This window comes from Panthera leo, chromosome A2, assembly GCF_018350215.1.
Source record: "Panthera leo isolate Ple1 chromosome A2, P.leo_Ple1_pat1.1, whole genome shotgun sequence".
Lineage (NCBI taxonomy): Eukaryota > Metazoa > Chordata > Mammalia > Carnivora > Felidae > Panthera > Panthera leo.
Window position 1 is genome coordinate 49,053,514 of NC_056680.1, and position 22,811 is coordinate 49,076,324.

The 22,811-nt window shown below is 39.3% G+C and overlaps 1 protein-coding gene across 1 annotated transcript in view; it reads left to right on the forward strand.

Moving 5' to 3' along the window:
- GRM7 (glutamate metabotropic receptor 7) overlaps positions 1–22,811 on the forward strand; it is a 735,854-nt gene that overhangs the window by 551,792 nt on the left and 161,251 nt on the right. The window lies entirely within an intron of this gene.

Genomic DNA, 22,811 nt, shown 5'->3' on the forward strand with positions numbered 1-22,811 from the left:
TTGGAAGGTATATGTGTGCAGGCCCTATGAGATCCTGGGGTTTTCTAAACTCAAGGTCCTTCATTTGTAATGCAAACCACAGCATGTACAGCATCTATCTGGCCCTTCTTCACATCACCCTGTGAGAATTGGGGCCCCAGAAACCAGCACAAATGATGTGACTCTGGTTATTGCTATTACTGTGAATAGTAAATGGTACTTTGTCTCTGACCCAGGGCTTGCATATCTTCTGCCAGCGTCCAAAAGACTGTGGTAGGCTAACTTGCTAGTTAAAGTAGGGTGAAATCTCAGAACCTTAACATTTCTTGGCATTTATTTCCTGGATGTGTTGCAATAATTAAATGTTGTAAAGTCTGTAGCATGTATGACATTGTCTATGCCTAGTCCATAATAGAAAGTAGGTCGAAACTAGAATTATTATTTTTCTGGTTATTATTGTTATGATTATTGCATTACTTGTTCCAGAGGATTGATGTGGGGAATTAGGTGAATGATATTAGTGGCTAGTCCATGGTGGGTTCTCAGGAAGATTTTCTTTTCCATTCATTTAGTGCATCGTCTTGGGGAGGCTATGATAGCAGGGAGAGACCATAGCCCTGTTTCAAAGGATTCTCAGTGTGTTTTCAGTAAGTCAGTTAAAGGAGAGCGGTCCTACAGGGCAGGGGCCTCCCACCTGAGTGTGGGTTTCTAGGACCCCACCCTCCGTTCAAACCTTCTATGAGCCATGCAGGGTAGACTTTTACCAGATCTAGGGACATAATTTGGTGCTGCATTCTAATTTTATATTAATACCTCTCCTGGGGAAGAATATATACAACCTTTGAACCTAAAGTTTTCATTTAAGAATACACTTAAAGACACTAGCATTTCTGATTCTTGACTTAAATTTCATTAAGCACAGTTCCCATGTCACTGGCAGTGGGAGCACTTTGTGACCATGACCCCTGATCACTTAGTTGCCTTCACTTCCCGCCCTCCCAATATTCCATTAACAAATATTACCGGGTGTTTGCTGCAGGCTGGGCATTTGCTATTAGCTATGGTAGTAGATGAAATAGATTTGGTCGCTGCCCTCACAGAGCTTACAATTGAGCAAAGAAGACAGCAGTATGTGAATAACATACAAATAAATTGTAACTGCCAGTCAGTGCTGTAGAGGACCCGAACACTGTTGAATTAGTTAAAGTAACCTACTCCCACATCTCAGCTGCTTAGCATAATAATGATTTCTTTCTCACGTTGGTCACAGGCCAGGATGGTTAGACATTGTGGACTGGGGTTGGCGTGGAGATGGAAGGGCCTGGGTTCCATTCAGTCTCTGAAGTGCACAGACAGTCCATTCATCCATGTTGCCATTTCTAGGGCCTCCTCCTTTATGTGGCAGGTGGACAGCACTAAGGCAGCTATTGGAGGGGACGGCTCTATGGGAAGATCTGCCAATAACGCACACCAGTCTGCTTATAGCATAAATGCAAGGGAGGCTGAGCATGGACAAGCTGTGTGCCTGGAAAAGCCTTCGCTTGTTTTCTGCCTCAAGGATGAAAATGTAGAGAATAAGGTGGTCAAGTACAGTGTTGCCCAGTGTGACTTTGGTTAGGAACATAGCTTCTGGAGTCAGGCTGCCTGGGTCTCCTCCTGGCTCTGCCTCTTGCAAGCCTGGCAGGTTGGCTTTAGTGATCCAGACTCTCCATGCCTCCCTCTTCTCAGCTGTGAAACCTGGATGACAATAACAGCATTGTTTTGTGAGCAGTGACGTGGAATACCTGATACACTCTATAAATAACATTTAGCATAGGGTTTGATTAGTTTATTCCAAGTACATCATTCCTTTAAATTATTATTGTGGTGGTCATTAGTAATGATACGGCAAGACCTGAAGGAATTAGAATTTTAAATTAGAGCGGCAGAAAACACTACTGTTTCTCCAGTACCATATGTCTATTTCCATGTCAATGTGACATTTCACCTGGTCCTTTGCTAACCAGCCCTATCACCTCTTCCCTTCCCTTTGCCTGGTTATATCAGGCTCCGTGCCTGCCTCCTTACCAGGACTCTGACAGGGTGGATGTGTGGCTTTCGTTTTTACTTAAATTTTGTAAGTAGCTATTGGGCTTTCCTGTCACATAATATGGTAGGTTCAAGTTGCTTTTCTCCAACTGTTAGTCCTAACAGTCTATGTATCTTTTCATGGAAAACTAAAACATTATTATGACTGCCTGAATCCCAGGTGGTCTGTTAGGCAGTAGGAATCTTGAATTGGCAGATATGTTCAGTTATTGGTACTTACATTCAAGGCGGACAATTGCAATTAAGGAGCAGAATCACTACTCAACACAGTGGAACAGCTAGCAGCCCCTCATGTCATCAGTCTGAAATGTTTAAAGGGGAATCAGCATTTTGGATAATTAACGTAGATTAAGTTGTGTGTTTGATTATTTTCACCCTCTAAAGTAGGGTTTAAGAGACATAATACTTGTTATAGAGATCCACTGTGATCCAGAAAAAGTGTCTGGCACGTAGTAAGCATTGAGTTATTCCTACCTGTGGCTGTGTATAGTTTTAGTTTACATACTGATTTGACTAATCTTTGTTGGTTGTCCGTTTGATGCCAAGCCTTGTGCTGGCTGATAAGGACATGGTGGTGAACCAAAACATTGCCCTTTTGCTCAGTGAACTTGCCACTTGGTAGAGGAGGCAGATGGCAATCACATGCTCTCTCACATACCATATCATACTGCATCTGTGACAATGAATGATGCTATCAGTACATTATAAGTGAATTTCACCAAGATGAGAGATTAGGAATGACTTCCTTGAAGAAGTGATCTGGGAGCTGAGGGCTGCAGGATGGAGCAGGAACTAGCTAGGGAAGAGGAATCTATCAGAAAGAGCCATGTGTGCTCAAAGATCTCCTATACGGGTAAGCCTTTGCAGAAAGCTAGGGGATCATGTCATTTGGGATAAGGCCAACAAAGTATGTCTTGAAGGCCACAGTTAGAATTATGGTACTTTGCTTAAGAGCATGGAAACACACCCATTTATAGGTTTTAAGCAGAGAAGAGTAGGGTTGCTGTGACTAGATTAGACTAGCCTTTTGAAAGATACCTGTATGTGGCAGATGGAGCCAAGCAGATGTGTTTGGATGAGCATGGAGATTCTTCTGAAAGTCCAGGGTTTCATGAGAAATGAAAAGAGTTCACTCTCTGGGGATAAAGATGGAGAGTGAGAAATGAAGTTGGCCAGGATAGGCACTTAGAAGGTTTAATTGACAGGACTTGGAGATAGATTAGTTAGGGAAGGACAATATGGAGGGTCACTCTCCAAGGATTCTGGATTCCTCAACTGTGGGCATAGCCATTCTTTTCACAGGGACAGTGCCTGATCGAACAGATCCTCAACTAGTTTTGAAGTTTGAGGATATATTTTATAATTAATTTAAAATTAAAACTAGAATGGCAATATTTGTCAATTCAAAAAAAACATATTGAAGGAGGGAAAAGGAAATAAATTACCATGTATTCATCACTTTCTGTGTTTGGAGTCTTTTAATTTATGTTCATTCATCTTTCTAGAAACTTTTAAGGCAGACACTTGCCTCACTGATTGAATCAGAAAAATGTTCTGAAAGATCTATTGACTTGCCTAACAATACAAAATAAAAGATAAGGAAAATATGTGTTGGGTCTCAGGCTTATATGAGACCAAAATCTACTGCAAGCTTTCTACCACAAAATATTTCCTCTGTACTTATTTCATGTTGGATTCCAGCCCTGGAGGAATTTATAGGAAGATGTAAATGCAAATCTTAGAGAGATGATGGTTATAATTCCACAGTGGAAGTTTAAGCAAGATGCCCTGGGTCTTTAGAGGAGAAAGCCTAAGATTTCTCTGTGCCTTCTAGAGAAGAGAGACTCTGAGCGGGGTCAGAGAAAGAGATTCACTTTGACCAGGGTCAAGGATGCACAGATGTGGCCGGCCTCTATGAGGTGGATAGACTGATCACATGAAGAGGGAGAAGAAGGAGGGTGTGTGAAGACATGTTAACGCTACTAGAATTGTTGCCTACATTTAGAGACCCAAGTTTGCGCATGAAAACCATAACTGAACATCATATTAAACATACTTGATAACAGTAAAAGACTTAACCTCATTCACAATCTTCAAATAATTTATAATTACTATTTTTAAAAATAATTCTGAACAGAGGCATAAATATGCAAATTTCCTTTTCATTCCCATAAGCCAGCCATTTACAAACAAGGCAGCTCTTTTTATATCTGAGTGTGACCTCAGAGAGCCATAGAGTCCAGTGAAGAAGGGAACAATCCTTAGAAATAAGCAGGATTAATAATTAATGACTGCGGTTTTGAACCCCTTGGAGCTCTTCTCTTTTTTCCTCCTGGGTGGGGGGGCGGGGGAAACACAGCAAAATTAAATAAGCACTGCAATTAATGAAGATATTTTTACAGATTGACTGAAATGTGTACAAGAAAGTGGTAAGCTTGTTTGCCTCTGGGAGTTTGGTTGCAAGAATGTAAAGAAAGTAACTCTTAGTAGTATGAGATTGTGTACCCTTTGAATTTTTAAAAGATAGGTATCTAAATACATTTTTAAAAGCCCATTATTTTTGTGTCCTTAAAGCCATCAATATTATGGACTCAGACCCTTAACACCAGAGCCCAGGTTTCCTCATTCACAAAGCCCAGGGACTAATTCTTCCCTTGAATGGTTTATAATGAGGATTAGAGACTGTATGTATTTAATGCCTAGCATTCAGTTCATGTTCAATAACAATAATTGTATTATTGAAGAGTAAAAACCCTTTTTCATAGGCTGTAGCTAAATAAAATATTTTCTGGCTGCGTTTTAGGTCTGAGGAGGTTTTGCAAGTAAAAATATTGGCCTGATATTGAAAAAAGTAAAAGAAAAGATATGAAGGCCTCCAGCATTGATAGAGTGTTTCTGGGCTATAGGAGAATTCCACATTCTAGTGCCAGGAGCCAAAGGGAGGGAAGAAATTATAATAAATAACAACAACAACAATAAATTGATTAGTAGTATTATGCTCAGAAAGCTTATCTGACCCAGGTGCAAACTAACTTCCTCTTCATCTCATTGTATTTCCTAAGAGAATTCGAAGTTCATCTATTTCAGTAGATTGCATTACCTAAATGTTACTGACATAGTTTGGGCATTAAACTATTACCATTTTCAAGTTCTGGATTAAGAAACTAATTACAAGGCTTTAATAGATAAATCCTAGCTGCCAAGTCTTATGATTATTATAGTGCTGTCTATAAGGCTGAATAATTCTTTGATCTGTTCACATGGTAACTGTTTTGTAAAAACCATCTGTAAGGTTGTATTCAATCTTCAGAGCAGTCCTCAAGAATTGTGTTCAAATATGGCCATTGAAATCTGGGAAGCTTGTTATTAAAAGCATGTCCAACAAAGTGGTTAATTTTCCTCCGAGAAGATGTCAATTAACCCTAATAGAATTATTTTGGTACTGATTTTGTTTAATCAAACATCACAAAATAATTGAGCTCAGAACAAATGGCTTATTACAGAAATGTGCAGGTTGGCAAGAAAGACTAGAGAGTGCATTTCAATAATGCATATATATTAACAGTTACTTTTTTTCATTAAAATGGGCAGTTACAGAGGGACCTGGTGCTCCAGGCATCGATGGGATGTGTGGGCCTTACATCACTGCTTGGTTTCTCATCCCACAGAAGGTTCAGGGCTCTGACAGAAGGGAGCACTTGGAGGTTTGAAATGAAGGGAAAGCGGTGCTAATTTATCACCTAACAGGTCTGGGGTGGACAAAACCCAAGGTTTGTGACACACATTGATTTACAGACTTCCCACAAGCCATCCCTGCATCCAGGGTCTCCAGAAACATCTTTAAAAACATAATTTCAGCCACTATTTCAAACCTCTGGCTGCACATGAGAATCATATGGGGAACTTTTAAAATCTACTGATATATAGGCCCTGAACAATTAAATCAGACCCCCTCTGGCTGGGCGGCCTTGATGTGGGTATGTTTCTTTTTTTCCTTTTTTTTTTTTTCCTTTGATGTCAAAACCTCCCAACATATCCAGGGCAGAGTACTATGGCTTTGAGTCATCCGTCATTGTACGGGGTTATTTTGCAACTTCTCTGCAAAGGTGAGTTAACATAGAGGATTAGTTTGTCAAACCCGATTTGCACAAATCAGTGATTTTACCCAGCGTATTAGCTCAGGCCACTGTAACAGAATACCACACACTGGGTGGCTTCAACCTCAGAAATGTATTATCTCCCAGTTCTGGAGACTAGAGTCCAAGATCAAGGTGCCAGCAGGCTTGGTGTCTGCTGAGACCTCTCTTCCTGGCTTGTAGATGCCAACTTCTTGCTGTGTCCTCATGTGTCCTTTACTGTGTACATACACACACTCCTGACGACTCTTTACATCTTATAAGGACACTGGTTCTGTCAGACTAGGGCCTCACCCTTGGGGCTTTGTTCAACCTTAATAATCTGCTTAAAGCCTCATCTCAAAATAGAGTCACATGGCATTAGAGTTAGGCCTTTAACTTAAGAATTTGGGGAGGACATTCTTCATGTCCATAAAACCCACTAACAAGATTTTTACTTTGAATTCCAGAGTTACAAATAATTGTGAGACACAGACAAAGTAGGGAGAGGTCTGAAAGTATCAACACCATCCCCTGGGTCCTTTCTTCCTTTTGGTCTCTGGGTAAGAAATGAGGTTTGTAAGTAATATGTGGCTACATAGAAAGAAAAAACTTTTTCTGGACATGAAACACCATTATTTTAAACTTAGATAGGCACACAGCTTACAAGGTGTTTTCTAGGATATCATACCCTGTAAATTGATAGATTCTAGCTGGTTTGTTTAACATAAGCAATTTCACACTGACTAGGTACATCCTGGATAGGAGCATCCCAGAGATAAGAATCTCCAGCTGCCATTGGTTTGTTTGCCAGGAAGCCCGTTGTTATAAAAAGGAGACTTGACTCAGCAACTTTTTTTTTTTTTTTCCGGAAGATGCCCCATATTCACTCTCCCCTACTGCTCCATAAAGGAGGAAAATAAATAGTAGCCTTGCTGATAACCATATCCTTCCTAGTAGGATGCACAACAGTTCTGGGTTGATCTCCTTCTTAGTCTCCGCCCCTATTGAGAGTGTTGTTAATCCCACATCTAGGCTCTGGACATTCTGACTTCAGTTCCTTAACACTTTGCTGTTAATGTGTAGTCCTTAGACCAGCACTGTCACCTGGGAGCTTGTTAAAAATGCAAAATATCAGTCCCACTCCAGGTGGACTAAATCAAACTTTGCACTGTAACAAGATTCCCAGGGGATTTGTTCACAAATTCAAGTTGGAGAGACACTGTTACAACATGCCAGTCTTCTCAGCCTCAGGGCCTTAGCAGTAGCCCTGTTAATTCCCATGCTTGTGTCCTTACCTTTCAGGTCATAGCTTAAAAATTACCTTTTCTCTTTATCTATGGAGAGGAGCTGCCCTCTTGTTATTCCTGCATTAGTACATTATTTATTCCCTGCTTAACACTTGTTATAATATATGTTTTTGTTGTATTGTTTATTTGTCTTACTAACTTAAGCTCTTTGAGGTAAGGAATCCTATCCAACTGGATCATCAGCCATATCCTAATCAACAACACTTTGTGTATACTGGGTAGACAGTAAATAGTTGTTGAATCAATAATAAGCAAACTGATTTTCCATGATCTGGTGCCTGTCTGTGTCTGTCTCTAACATTATCTTCTTTATTTTTAACTTGTACTCTGTATTTCAGCTCAACTTAAAATACTTATAGCCCTTTATCCTCAACCCCATCCCTGAATTGAGTGTTTTCATGCTTTCTTGGATTTGCTTGAGCTGCTCACTCTTCCTAGTTGCTTTCTCCCCACTTTTGTCCCTCTAAAGAGTGCGTATTCATCCAGAGACTCTGCTCCAGTATCCTACAAAGGCAGGTAAAGGATCAGTTGGGCCACAATTGTATCTTGAGTTACATTGGATTTTAGTGACATTTACGTGCAAATGTCCAGCATGACACCAGAATCCTATTGAGAGAGAAGAATTAAGTGTTTCTCATATCTGTATTGTCATTGCTTAATGTGGTGCATGAGCACAGGAGCTTCTTAGTGGCCTTTGAATTAGGAGACAGGAGAAATACAAGATGATGTCTGGAGGATGATTTAAAAACATGTCTCCTTAAAAATTTTGCTGTGAAAGATCCTTTCCAGACTTCATAGTTCCTGCAGTCCTGTATGCACTTTCCATGATGAAAAAGTACTTTTCATATCCCTTTATTTAGTTGTCTAGCATTCCTCATAAGATAAGCTGAATCAAATAAACACTTCATTTGCCTTGCTTGCTGAAGATAACCTCGCTTCTCCCTGTAAAAATAAACAAATATGCTGTCCCCATTCATTCAAGCTATCATGACCAAATATCATTCACTGGGTGGCTTGTAAACAACAGAAATTGATTTTTCACAGTTACGGAGGCTGGGAGGTCCAAGATCAAAACATCAGCAGATTCGGTGTCTGATGAAAATCTGCATCCTGGTTCAGGAACCCCTGTCTTTTCACTGTGTCCTCATAGGGCTGAATGGGTGAGAGAGTGCCCTGGAATCTCTTGTGTAAGGACACTAATCCAATTCAAGATGGCTCCACATTAGTGACATAATTACCTCCCAGAGGCCCCACCTCCTAATATCATCCCATTCGGATTGGGCTTCAACATGAGAATTTGGGAGAGAATTCAGTCCATACCATATCCTGTTTGGTTTAGAGGTCAATTCTGTCTTAGCTTTGTGAACTTTAAATGTGTGAGATCATAGACTCCATTTCTTAATTAGTCTAACATCTCCACAGCCTTCTGCAAAACTCCTTATGGCATGGGACAGAATTTAGTGGCAGTAGATGGCTGCTTACTTAGATGTAGTGTGAACGAACCCAAAGGGCTTCTTACCGAAATATGTCACTACCACATCTTCTGAGCTGACAACTGAGCCTGTAATTCCAATTATTTGAGTTTTTTTCCTTGGATTAATGTGGAGATGTCTCTTAAAGAGGTAAATTTCCAATCATCATTGAAAAGTATATGGTTTAAACACTGCTGTCTTAAGCTCAATTTGTAGGCAGCTGTAGCCCATTGCCCTGTAATATGAAGGTTAACTTTTTAGTTTGGCTTGCCTGATGCTCATCAGGAAGACACATTTGGCTCAGTCTTGCTGACCTGAGTAGGGGAGAGGACATGCCAGTTAATAAGGCTGTGTGGTCAAAGGGGTGGAGGCAGTGAAAAAGAGAAAGCTAAAAAATTCATGAATACTAGTTTATTCTCTTTCTTATGAAAAAAAAAAACCCAGAAGAAATAAAAATACTTACTTTAATTGAATATTAAGTATTTTTAAATAGTCTCATATATACAGTTGTATTTGATTCTCCATTAGCTAACTCCACTTACTGGTGAGGAAATGAACCTTCATGGGAGCCAAAGATGATCCAACTAGCATCCTGATGGGTGACAATCCATTTCATGTTCTTTGACCTTCCATGATGTGACAGATTACACTCATCCAAGAAGGGAAAAGATCTGAAAGATGGTGCTAGAATCCCAAAGTATTAATAAACTAATGTCACTGTTTTCCTTAGTGTTATTGGACAGATACAGATTCTGCAGGATGTTGAGAAAATCGATGTTACAGAAGGGTAAAGAATGCTTGTTCTGCACTCAAATGAATTAGAAACCACTGGCTTAAATCAAAGCATAGTCTCTTTTTAACAGCAAGATTTCTCAGGCTCTTTAATAAACTGTTCTTTGGTCCCTCCTGACATGGCAATGGTTAATGCGAGGTGACTGGGGTGGGGGGAGGTTCCTATGTTCAAAATAATATATTGCAGGGCTAGTATTCATCAGAATGAAATGTGGGGTAAGTTTCCTAAAAAAAAAAAAATCAGTATAAAAACAGTTTCTTTCCTCTAGTTTAGAAGAGGGAAGCAAAATACTCAGAGCTTACAAAAATAGAAAGGAGAAAAAAGAAAAAAAAGAAGGCAAATCAAAAGCCCTTCTTCTCTCAGATGGTAAACTGATCAGCATTCTTCCCCACTTACCTGGCAGATGGCATGACTCACCCCAGGTGAGTGGGTGAAAAGCAATTTGCAAGTTGCCTCGGGTGTGAAAACCTAAGATGAATGGCTGAACTGGTTAGAAAAGAAGATTTAGTAGCAGTGATATGAGGACTTCTATTGTTCTTGCTTGTATAGTTTGTCATATTTAAGCAAGTCAGAGTTGGGAAGCTCAAACAAAAAGCAAGAATACAGGAGTGTTGAAGGGCATTAACAAGAAGCCATTTTTTTTTCTCCTAAGGATTTATCCGTTTATGTCCTAATCCTGAGAGTTCTTTCTTGGAATGGAATCTGTAGCGGTTCCAGTCCACCTTCTAGGCTCTAAAGGGTTTTAAAAAAATACATGGTGGGCCCCAGTTTTCAAAGTATAAGAGGTAGAAGAATAGTACAGATACAAATGCTAAGAGATGTCAACAAAGGGAGAGTGTATTTGTAGCAAAGAGGCATCAGGGAAGATTTGGGACATTTGAGCTAGTTGTTTAAGAATTAGAGGAAAGCATAACAGCTAAAGGCTGAGTGTGAATGGAAGAGTGCCAATGGGGAATCACAGGGTATCAAAGGGAAACATAAACAGTGCCCTTTTCTAGAAGAGTAATGGGTGTTAGGGTGGTTGGTGAAAGCAGATGAGGCAGGAGAGGAGGGACTTGATTGCCAAAATCAGGTGTCTGCGCTGTGTCAGGTGGGCAGTGGATTTTAATCCAAGCTGCAATAGACCCACACCTTCCAAGAAGGCAACTTCATGACAAAGAGTTTTTGAGCGGCTCCTCTAGGTACAAGGTAAACATAAGGAAACAACTTGAATGTGCTCTCTTCAAGTGGAGAGAGACAAACAAGTAAACGCCTGGATGTTTCATTGACTATAACTGTTATAAAATGATACCAGAATAATAAAGTAAGAAGTGAAAGGGAAGACCTAAAATCAGAAAGCAAGTAAGAGAACACAATAATGATAACTTTAGTAGATCCTTGTCATTGGGGGCAAAGACAAAACAGGTTCACAGAAGAAGACTGGAACGAACTTTGCAACTGTTATTTTTTGAGGGGAGCAAGGGAAGAGAGGTATCAAAAGTGACAGTATGGGAGCGCCTGGGTGGCTCAGTTGGTTAAGTGTCCGACTTCAGCTCAGGTCACGATCTCGCAGTCAGTGAGTTCGAGTCCCGCATCAGGCTCTGTGCTGACAGCTCAGAGCCTGGAGCCTGCTTCAGATTCTGTGTCTCCCTCTCTCTCTGCTCCTCCCTCACTCACACTCTGTCTCTCTCAAAGATGAATAAATGTTAAAAAAAAAAATTAAGTGACAGTATGGTCACTAATCATGATTTGAATAGACATAACTCATTTAGTTTTCACCATGTGTAAAACAATGTGTGTCACATACACTAATTTTCTCAGTAAGTCTAGGATGTACTCTTACCATCTAAATTTCATAGATCAAAAAATAAAGCTCAGAGAACATAAATGCCTTGTCCAAGATTACTCTGTTAGGATTTTAGTACATGTGCCTCTGAGTTCCACATTCATGTTAACTACTCCACTATACCAAGACAGTTTGGAGGGGGTAAGTGAAATCAAGAAAGGGAAGAAAAATGCTATGTTCACTTTTTGATGCATAGAGTCTGAAATGCTGCTATCGCATTATCGCTGGTGATATTCCATTGGAAGCGTCAGCACTCAAGAGTGAACGGAGAATTGGGAATGGCCATCCTAATGTTCTTTGCATGGCTTAAGTTGCTCATTGATGCCCTAGAATATTCTAATGACAATTATTCAGGAAGCTACAATGTGTCAGGCACCATGCTAATTCTTTAGACATGTTATCTCCTTCAGTCTTCATAACCGATAAGCTTGGCAAAAAAGATACTCTGATTGTCTACTTGCCTTTGGGTATAAAGTCTGGACGTAATGAAATCTATCTTTGAACCCAGGAAAGTTGGACTTCACAGATCATGCTCTTTCTACTTTGAGCTGTAGCTAACCTTGCTAATGGAGAAGGTAGTATTCAGAGAAAATTTTGTTACTCCAAAATGGGTTTGCCTCTTGGTTGATGGTGAGTGAAAGATACAACTGAACGAAGGAATAGGAAATGGGAGGATTTTTTTTGCAACAAGTCAAGGAGAACACTGGAGATCTTTCCCAAAGCTGTGTCTCCCTGAACAACAAAATTGGGGAAGTTTTAAACTTAGGGTGCTTGCATGCTAGGCAGTTCAGCATGGAAGTGGGGCAAAAGTCATCTTAAGGTGACAGAATCCAAGTCAAGATCAGGAGGTTCCACAAGAGTCAGCATCATCAGTTCTCTGGCTTTTGTTGGTTTAGTATTTGAGTGCTCACAGGGGTTTAAATCTTGCAAAGATAATTCAAGAATGTGCATAAGGTCAATCAATTTTTACTTTTGAACCAGCACTGGGACTTTGACCACTGATTTATTGTCCCCGATATGATGATTATATCTGTGGCTATTCTAACATTCTTTTGTTGCCTTAAAATCATTATCTACTGGGGTCTCTTCTTCTGCAATTTTGACATATTCCAGGAAGTTATTTTTTTTAACGTTTATTCATTTTTGAGAGACAGAGAAAGAGCATGAGCAGGGTAAGGGCAGAGAGAGGGGGCGACACAGAATTCGAAGCAGGCTCCAGGCTCCGAGCTATCAGCACAGAGCCCTACACAGGGCCCGAACCCACGACCCATGAGATCATGATCTGAGCTGAAGTCAGATGTTCAACTGACTGAGCCACCCAGGTGCCCCAACATATTCCAGGAAGTTCTGCAAGAAATGTGCTTTGGGCAAGTAGTGCTAGTCAGGCATAGATCACAAGATGGCCAGAAGCCTAAAATGAGTTTTCTTATGTCAAGAAAGCTATACCTTGTCTTCATTTCCCTAGGAGCCCCTAGCTCTTTCTGCCTATATGATCAGGTGTAACTGAGCCAACATGAGTTCACTCCTTGGTGAGTCAGAACCTGCACTAGGTTGAGTTGTCCCACAATGAAAACTTTTATTTGCAGCAAACAAGGAGATCATGAGGAGTGGCTTCCCAAGTGGTGATTCTCTGGGAGAGGGCATAGGGGAGCCTTGCCATCCTATGTAGAGGTGGGCATAAGGTCACACATGTGCCTGAAGTAAACAAGCTTATATATACTTACATTGTATGTTATGTAAATGAGGCTAAGACTCCTCCTTGGGTGGAGAGTTTAGTGCTACAATGAGGTAAAGATAATTGTAGGTCATTCTAGAGGTGACTCCATGATCCATCTGTGCAGGCACAACTCAGGTTTAGCTGAAAAGGTCTAGGTGGTCTAGGTCTAAGGCAGGTGTTGTCAGGAGAGTCTATCACCTGGGGTGGTTTCAGGTTTCATTTGTCTGCGTTAAGGGAAAAGCCAGAAAGAAGAGCTCAGGGAAAAATGTAAGACAGAGGTTAGTGAGTACAAGCAGGTGGGCAGTAAAGGCCAAGTCTTGGGGTCTAGCTGGTGACACAGAGACCTATTCAAATCAAGTTCTGCCCTTGGCTGCAAATTGTCCATGACTTGTTTTTTTCCTTTTCTGTGATGTGTTAATTGTATTAATTTCCCCTCTACCTAGCATTTCAGTGCTCCATATTTAATTCCCTTTCTTCCCTGAAGAAAATGCCAAAGACTTTTCAAGTGTAAACTTTCACTCTATAGATGTATAGTAAATGACCTGAAAACAGGGAGACTCACATACGTAATTAGGGATCCTTTCATTGTTAGTTAGAATCAAACTCGAATTTTGGCCGGAGAAAATCAGTTCTAGAGGACTGGTCAGTCTCCTCGGTCCTTCACACTACCATTCACCCATTCAGTCCAACAATGTTATGGAGCCTCCTCCCAGATTTTGAGTTTCTAACAAGTGAATAAAGTGGACAGAAGCTCTGATTTCAAGAAGCTTATGTATAAATTGGGAGTTAAGACCTTAATGAAGTAACATATGTGCATAATTACAAATTGTGTTAAGTTCTTTAAGGGGGGGTCTTTAGAGTTTATTAAAGGAAGAGCCAATTCAGTGGGGGTAGGGACCTCCTGAGCAAGAATTTAGTGAACCGAAGAATCACAGAACAGCATATTGTGGCCCATACTCATGCTGGGGCAGGAACCCTCATGGAACCCAGCTAAAGCCTATTGCTCTGTGTGCCTGCTGGATTATGACGCATCTAGGATGTTTTATAGCAAGAAGTCACTAAAGAGCTTAAGCATAAAGGTGACATGACCAAATCAGCATGCTAAAGGACCCTTCTGGCTGTAGTGCAGCTAATGGGATTAGGAGGGAGCCAGCAGGAAAAGGGAGGTGGGGAAACTCCACAGAAAGATTTTGCAGAGGAGATGGTGATAGCAAAGATGAGAAAAGAGGATTCATTTCTCTAAGGCACTTTTTTTTTTCCTGTTTGTTCTCAGCAAATAAACAGGGTGCAGCACCAAAAAGTTTGCAGGCATGCCTCAGAGGTAGTACGGGTTTGGTTCCAAACCACCACAATGAAGTGTATATCACAGTAAATACTGTCAGATGAACTTTTTGGTTTCCCAGTGCATATAGAAGTTTATACTAGACTTTAGTTTATTAAGTATGCAATATGAGATTGTGTCTTAAATAATGTACATAACTTAAAGAATACTTTATTGCTAAAAAATGTTCGTCTGAACATTTGTCAACTTGGGTTTATTTTGTTGTTTTGTTTGTTTTGTTTTGTTTTGGTTTGGTTTGGTTTGGTTTTTTGCTGGTGGGGTGTTTTGCCTTAATGTCAGTGTCTCCTGACTGATCAGGGTGGTGGTTGCTGAAGGCTGGTATGGCTGTGGTAATTTCTTAAAATAAGACAACAATGAAGTCCGCCAAATTCATTTCCCTTGAACACTACAGCCCATTGTAGGGTTATTAATTACCTTAATTTCAGTATTGTTGTGTCTTAGGAAATAGGGAAGCCTAAGGAGAGGCAGGAAGATGGGGGAACAGCTGGCTGGTAGAGTAGTCAGAACACACACAACATTTATTTATTAAATAAATTATCAATTAAATAAAACCCACTCACCATTTTATGTGGGAGTGGTTCATGGCGACCCATAACAATTATAATTGAGCATCAGAGATCATGAATCATGGGTAATCATAACAGATACAATAATATGAACAAATTTAAAATATTGTGAGAGTTACAAAACATGATATAGAGATACAAAGTGAAAAATGCTGTAGGAAAAATGGTGCCCACAGACTTGCTCAGTGCAAGGTTGCCACAAACTTACAATTTGTAAAAAATGCCATACCTCCTAAGGGCCATAAAAGGAAGAGCAATAAATCAAGATGTGCCTGTATTTAATAAATAGTTTGTTATATGAAATGATTAACTTAAGTGATTTCAAGAGGTAAAATCTACATGATGTGTTGGTAACTTAACTATGAGGGGCCAAGAGGATGGGAGATGTTGAAGATGACAAAACTTATGGTTTACAGATACATAAGGTTGCCATGCACTAGGGCTTTGTCATTTTGTTTTCTTTGGATCTGTGTCAGTAAATATTTTCTATAAAGGGCCAGATAGTATATACTTTAGGCCTTGCGGTCCATGCATTCACAGCTACTCACTTCTGCCATTGTAACAAAAAACTGGCCATAGACAACATGTAAGTGAACAACTGAGATGATGCTCTGATACAATATTATTGACAAAACAGGCAGTGGGCAGGATTCAGCCCATGGGCAGTAGTTTGCCAGTCCCTGAGTAAATCATGAGTTTAATTTTAAACAAGTTTAATGGGAGGTATTTTTTTTTTTTCAACGTTTTTTATTTATTTTTGGGACAGAGAGAGACAGAGCATGAACGGGGGAGGGGCAGAGAGAGAGGGAGACACAGAATCAGAAACAGGCTCCAGGCTCCGAGCCATCAGCCCAGAGCCTGACGCGGGGCTCGAACTCACGGACCGCGAGATCGTGACCTGGCTGAAGTCGGACGCTTAACCGACTGCGCCACCCAGGCGCCCCTAATGGGAGGTATTTTTGAGGCATCCACATGAATATGTTCACGTTATTATTAGAATATGTTATTGTTAGACCCAGCTTTTTTAAAAAGTACTTTGAAATGTATTTAGTAATTACACAAGATTAAATACCTAATATTTGATTGCTAAGCATCTTTTAGGGAACTGTCCCCAGAGAGGGAATAGATCAGTGGTCACTTGTAGTCAGCATATACACTATAAGGAGATGGCTTCTATAGTGACAGTATTGTTTCAGAAAGAGGCAGCTAACTAGTGTCAGCAGATGTGCACTGTTTGGCCCTTAGAGTACATGATATCTTTAAAAAGGCATCAACTTTAAAAAAAAATCAGAAGGTTCCATATATTCTGAGTAGGGGGTGGGGAGGATAAAAAAGAAGTTCTGAAACCAAGCCTAGTCATCCCTTTTAGTTAGAAATAGAGAAAAGCTTCATAAAGAATGAGAAACCTAGATTTACTGTAGGGGCAAACTGTTCAGTTAATCTGGGAGGTTTCAATTATATACACTTAAAAACAAGCACCCACCCACTGTTGCTTGTATTTGAGGGAAATACAGGCATTGAAACAGTGAGTGCAGATCATTTAGGCAGAACTATTATGAAATCTCTTCTTGATGTATAATTTAACACCTATTTCTAAGTATGCATAATCTTACTGTGTTCCTTTAGACTTGGTTGTTTTGGGGACAGAAATGTCTCACTACCTCTCCATTCATTTACTTTCTATGTTCTGCTGCCGTAGGCATTTTAAATTGTTTGGCCAATGACATAATGAAACGTAAGCCTAGAGACCTTACTGACCATGCAACTCTGTAATTTCACGATAGCTTCATACTGTCCCATTAAATTGTCAGAATATCACTGAGCATTTTATGTGACCCATTCTGACTTTTAATGAGAGATACTGTATCGTAAGGTTGAGAATAGAAGTCCAGGGAAGACCACCTCTGTGGTCACTAAGTTGTCTACACAGCACAAAGATTTTCTTCCAAACCCCAGCTCTTCAGAGTGTGTGGTTCAGTGGTTCCCAAACCTGTCTACCTTTCACCTGAGGAGTTTTAAAAGACACTGATGCTTCTTTGAAAATTTTAGAGGCTCTCCAAGTGATTCACATGTGTGACAGGTTTAGGAACCACTGGCTTAATTCAAAATAAAATCTCTATGACAGCATAAATTTATCAACGCCTTGGACTTCCAGGGGCTCGGTGGTGAGATGAAGCTCTGGATCTTTCCATGAGAATGCCCAGGTTCTACCATAGCAAAAAGCCTTCCCTAACAATATGGTGGTGCCACTTTCTTCCTAGAGTACATTAAAAACAAAGATGATTCTTGGGACGCCTGGGTGGCTCAGTCGGTTAATCGTCCAACTTCAGCTCCGGTCATGATCTCCGGGGTTTGTGAGTTTGAGCCCCGCATCGGGCTCTGTGCTGACAGTTCAGAGCCTGAAGCCTGCTTCAGAGTCTGTGTCTCCCTCTCTCTCTTCCCCTCCTCTGCTCTCTCCCTCTCTCTCTTTCTCTCTTAAAAAAAAATGTTCTTTTATATAGTTTGAATAGGTAGAATATGAATTAATGAGTGTTTTTATCGTAATATGGCAGCCCTGAAATTCTGTTTCATAGTCTAGTCATACTGCCTATGGTTTAAAAATAGAAGCTGAGTCTTAAAAAAGAAAAAGCCATTGAATGCTGCTACAGGATTCCTTGCGAAGCTCTTGGTAGCCCCTCTACCTTGCTTACTTGACCCCCCCGCCCCCCGCAGAACTGAAACCTGGCTCTTTTCTAATATCAAGGATTAAATATTCCTGCTCATTTTTCCTAAAACGCTCTTTCCAAAAATTAGACAGGACAAATATATTTTAATGAACAAATAGTGTTTTAATAAGAAGGCTCTTTTAAAATTAGCTTATTCTATTAAGGTTTTAATAAGTAAAAAAATAATATTGTAGAGAATTATTCAATAAAAGCACCAGCCAGCTTGGTCTACAGAGTAAGCTTAGGAAACATGCAAATGGAATTTCACTAAAGAAAATATCCCTGCAGTGACAAAATTTTCACTTAGATAGAAAATGTCTATGTGGGGAAAAGAACAGATTTCTACTAGATACAAATGATACACCAAACAGTGTATTCTGCTTTTGTTTGAGTTCTGCCTTTGGCAGTAAGACAGCAACTAATTTGGTTTTATTTTAAAATTCCAGTGATTATAAGGTCTGCACATTCCCTGTGAAGTAGCTCACTCTCTACTAGAGCCAGACCCCAATATTTCTTTGCCAATCACATGTGCTAGAGAACTTGAGCTGACAGGTGCTTTTTCATCGTTTCCTCTCTGAGCCAGGAGCAATGGAGTCCCAGCTGATATTCTGAGTCTGGGGCTTTCCTACTCTCTTTTAAGAGCATTCCCAGGAGACAAGACAAGTGTTTCTGATCATTTGTTGTTTGAAAGTCCCTTTTCCTTCTGGAGCTACTTGCTATCCCTATTAGAATTTGAATTATTGGCTAATTGTCTAACAGTCTCAGAAGGTGTTCACGTAGTAGATGCAGAAGTAAGAAAAAGTGTATTTGTTAGAATGTTTCATTGCAAGTAGTTGACTATGCAGGCAATATTGGCCAACCACTAAGGAAAGTTTATCATTTCATGTTCAAAATTCAGGGTTACATTAGCACCAGTGTTGGTTAATTTGGTGACATCATTATCGTACTGTTAAAGAATGATTAATGAAGATCATTTAGATGATAGAAACTAACTTTAAACACTTCATGAACTAGACAGTCTCCTTTCAGAGAACCACAAAATGGGATGCAAGGCAGGAAGCTTTTTACAGGGTAAAGAATAAACAACAAGGAAAAGACAAACAGAAAAGAACTGATAGTCTGGGGCCATATAGTCAATCTTGTTTGGGCCAAGAAGGCTCAGAGTTGGTTTGGCATTCTGAGACTGGCTAACTGAGTACACTGTGTGTCTGGTCAAGGGGAACTTGTTTATAGGGGCACAGAACTTATCCAAGTTTGGTTTGCTGAGGTGACATCCTGAGCAGCAGTGGCTCCATCTTGGGCCTAGAAATTATTTCAGCACCATCAAAGACAAAAATTCTTTTTTTATCTATTGTTTTCTATCCTAGGATATGGGCTTTTTTCCCATAAGCTTGTCTTCATGGTTAAAAAGTGGCTGCTGCAGCTCCATACATCATGTTTGTACACATCAGAGTTCAAAGGCTAAAGACCATAGATCTCTTCCTTGTATCTCTTTTAAGAGCGAAGAACCACATTCCTAGGACTCGACATCAGGCTTATGTTTGCTTTCATTGGCCAGAACTACATTTCTTTCCTAAACAATTGATCTGCCTATCCATATAATCTATTTCAACATCTCTTCCCCATGAGCCAGCTACTGAGCAGACCCAGTATCCAATGACTATAAACAATGGTGTCCGGGAGGAAAATGCATCCTTAATCAGGGAATGTAGGACTGTATCTTCTAAAGAAGATGGCAGTAAACATCCTAGCCCTTTTTTCTAATCTTTCTGCACCTTCACTTTGGCTTTCCAGCTAAGGGAAACTTGGTTTTGTTGCAGCCATCAAAATAGAATAGAAATCTACATTCCTACTAGCCTCTGGCAAAGAAAATTGACACTATACTTGAATATTCATAGTCCTAAATGAGTATTCTCCCTTTAATAAGTATCCATGGGCATTTGCAGCTGACTGTTTATTCTTATGAAACAAGCCACTGAGTGTGTGAGGATGGGTATAGATATACACAAATCATATGTATCGCTTTAGAAGAATTCTCACTTACTAGAGCTTTTAAAGGTTACTTGGTATCTTCATTCAACACAATATATTTTCAATAATGATTTTTTTGGCAAAGCGAGTAAATTAGACTTTTGTTCATTTGGTGCAAGAGGCAACTTTGTTGCTGTAATATATACAATTAAACGGAGTTGAGATGTACTTTAAATGAAAATTGAAAACAAATTAAGTAATCAGTCAATGTAATGTTTGTGGTTATAGCTCTTGTATATATTTGGATAAGTTAAGGGTGGAAAAAAGCTGTTCAGCATTGCTGGGCATTTTATTTTATTCCAAGGGGAAAGAAATAGCTGGCAACATTTGAAATTGGCTGTAAAATATTACAGATAATGATAATTTGTTTTTATATTTGTATGAGCCCTTCATCTATTCCCATAGATCAAGTTTAATCATATGGCATATTACTATCTACTAGTGTTAGAATTAGGCAATCTGAAGTTTAGCTAATGAAATATATTTATAGGTTTCTGGGTTGTTTTTTTTTTTTTTGGTTAATCTTTCTTACTAACCAGGAGTAGGACCTTTTAATTTGACATTTGGAAACATTTGTATTAATAATAGCAATTTTTTAGGTTCTATCTTCTCGCAGTTTGACATTTGTAAAGTTAATGTGTATCTTTTTATCGCTTATTACAAATTATTTCCTTAATTTTATGACTTTGGGATGGCTGCCAGTGACTTACTGCCTCAAAAATCATGATGTTGAGAAAGAGATGATTATGTTTTATATTTAGTTAGATTTATTAGTACTGACTTGGGCTTTGTGCTGAGGCAAATGGGTTTACACAAGTCATCTGAAGATTTTTGGGTCTCTGTTTAAAGTTCAAATTCAACCATTACAAGGCTATGATAATTTATGAAGCTTAATCCCTGAGCCATTATTTTTCAAAGTTAACTACATTTGTTTTAGATTTTGAATGTGGATCTTAACTCGGGTTTTGATGTAAGTATCACACCCTGCTATACATTGCATTCTGTTTTAATACAGTACTAAACTTCCAAGAGCAATAAATTAGTTTGCTTTCCCCCTCATCTCTTAAAATTATGCATTTTTAAAAAGGCTCAGATTTTCCAGTATTTTTCTATCCTATTTTTTTAGTCCAACTGTATTAAAAAGGTGTGGGGGATAAGGGGTGCCTGGGTGGCTCAGTCGGTTGAGCATCTGACTTCTGCTCAGGTCATGATTCATGGGCTATCAGTTGGTGCCCCATGGACTTTGTGCTGACAGCTTGGAGCCTGCTTTGGGTTCTGTGTCTCCCTGTGTCCCTGCCCCTCCCCTGCTTGTGCTCTGACTCTCTCTCTCTCTCTCTCTCTCTCTCTCAAAAATAAATAAACATTAAAAAAAAAGGTATGGGGAATTTCAGCTAAATTTGTTCATTGGCATTTATTCTATGAATTAATTTTCTGACTTAATTAAAGTCATATTTAATTTATATTTTTTATTTAAGTTATTTAATACATGTATTTTTCAGGACTGTTGATCACAAGTAACAGAAATGCCATTGAAAGTGTTTCAGCATAGCAGAATTTACTGGCTTGTATAATGGCATAGTCTAGGGAATTCATGCTTCAGGCATGGCTGTCTCAAGTAGCTCAAACAGGCTCCTTAGTAATCTCTCTTCTTCTCTTTCTCAGTAATGCTTTTCTTTTTGTTGACTTCTCTCTTTTAGAAACTCCTTCATTCTTATAGCCTTGCACACTGGCATCATTATATCCTACAAACTGCCAGTCCAACAAAAACGAGATATTTTTATTACGTATAATCTCAGTAAAAATGAAATTAAATTCCTCTCCATTCTATAACAATCCCATCCCTGACCCATATTCTGTGGCTAGGAGGTTGGAATGTATCCATTTTTGACAAAGTGTGGTCCCTAGATAATCCCCAGAAACATCACCAAAGATTTGGTTAGAAATACTTATTCTCAGGTCCCTTCTATACCCAGTCAAAAAATCCTACTGTGGGACCCAGTATACTGGGTGGTAAGGAACCCTCCTAGTGAAGCATTCTCAAGCTTGAGAACCCCTGCTGTACATTAACTGGCCAAGACTGGGTCATGTGAGCAACCCCTGGAGCTTCAGTGTAAGTTTCATCTCACAGCAAGCATGTAGAAAGAGTTCTGAGGAACCAATATCAGGAAAGAGGAAGAGTAGATGGTGTGCTGACAAGTAAGAGATCTCTGCTACAATGAAATTTCAGCCCGACACTACTTTTTCTTTGTTTCTAATGACATTATTTCTCAGAACACTGTTGATTATGAATTGCCCTCTAGAAAACCACTATTCTAATTAAAGCAAATCAACATTCATCCTCTTCTAGGATACGGTATTTTAGTTTTAAATTTCATCTCTGAATAGGTAGGTACGTGGCCAATATTGAAAGGTTTCCAGACCATATTTTTTTATTCAAATGCTTACCAATTACTTAGATATGGCCAACTACCATTATATACCCTTCAGTAATGAACCTTATTACTCCTATGTGATAAATAATAGACTAAAATGAATTTGCTTCAAAATTTCTCATTGATAATGGCAGTGATGCCTACAGAATTTTAGGAAAGGTAGTAAACATTGCAATATCACCTAAAATAATTTTAAAACAAATTTTTAAAAAGCAGCTAATAAGGGAGATGCATGTAACATTTCACATTACTTAAAATTTGTGTTTTGATTTATCATTTGTTAAAGATTTGTTAAAGATCCAAAGGTAGTTGGGTTTTTTTTTTTTTGTTCATTTGTTTTGTTTTTTTGTTTTTTCCTTTTAGTATATTCTTGTTTGGAATGTGTAGGGTAGGAATAGGGAATATGTATTTTTTAACAGTTGCCACAGGGAATTTT